Source organism: Triticum dicoccoides, chromosome 4A, assembly GCF_002162155.2.
Source record: "Triticum dicoccoides isolate Atlit2015 ecotype Zavitan chromosome 4A, WEW_v2.0, whole genome shotgun sequence".
In the NCBI taxonomy this organism is placed as follows: Eukaryota; Viridiplantae; Streptophyta; class Magnoliopsida; order Poales; family Poaceae; genus Triticum; species Triticum dicoccoides.
The window spans coordinates 633,388,528-633,389,650 of record NC_041386.1 but is presented as its reverse complement, the minus strand read 5'-3'; positions in this window follow the sequence as shown (position 1 = coordinate 633,389,650).

Below are 1,123 nucleotides of genomic sequence, written 5' to 3'. Positions count from 1 at the left end.
GATCCGGAGGTAAAGATTGATATATAGGAAGTATGGTTTTGGCCACCGGAAGTGTTCCGGGCATCACCGGTAGTGTACCGGGACCACCGAAGGGGTCCGGGGGTCCACCGGGAGGGGCCACCAGCCCCGGAGGCATACATGGGCCAAGTGTGAGAAGGTACCAGCTCCTAAGTGGGCTGGGGCGCCTCCCTACCAAGGCCCATGCGCCTAAGGGGAAGAGGGGGCAAACCCTAAGGGCAGATGGGCCCTAAGGCCCATGCCTGGTGCGCCTCCCTCTCCCCCCCACTTGGCCGCCACCCCAGATGGGGATTGGGGCTGCCGCCACCCCTAGGGTGGAAACCCTAGGTGGGGGTGCAGCCCTCCCTCTCCCCCTATATATAGTGGAGGCAAAGGGGCATCCCAACAGATGAAGTTGCTTCCCCGTTGGCGCAGCCCTACCCTTCTCCCTCCTCGTCTCTCGTAGTGCTTGGCGAAGCCCTGCTGGAGTCCCGCGCTCCTCCACCACCACCACGCCGTCGTGCTGCTGCTGGATGGAGTCTTCCCCAACCTCTCCTTCTCCCCTTGCTGGATCTAGGCGTAGGAGACGTCACCGGGCTGTACGTGTGTTGAACGCGGAGGTGTCGTCCGTTCGGCACTAGGATCATCGGTGATTTGGATCACGACGAGTACGACTCCATCAACCCGGTTCACTTGAACGCTTCCGCTTAGCGATCTACAAGGGTATGTAGATGCACTCTCCTTCCCCTCGTTGCTAGATTACTCCATAGATTGACCTTGGTGATGCGTAGAAAATTTTAAATTCTGCTACGATCCCCAACAGTAGAAGAGGTTTATTCGTGATGCAAATATATGTGCTTGAAAATGTGCCAGAAATGACCCAGTATGAGGGACAAAAAACACTAAGTGTTGGTGTGGCACCTAGCCTGGAGGCGCCACACCAAGCAGTGCGGCGCCTAGCTCATGGGCGTTGCACTGCTTCATGTGGTGCCTCCCTGCTAGGTGCCACACAAACATTTAACATTTTTCTGGCCACAAACGGGATGCAAACTTTCTGTTGCTCTCTGGATAGCTCTTCCCAGGAAGCAACATAAAGTTTGCATGTTACAGGATGGTGTGGGCGTGC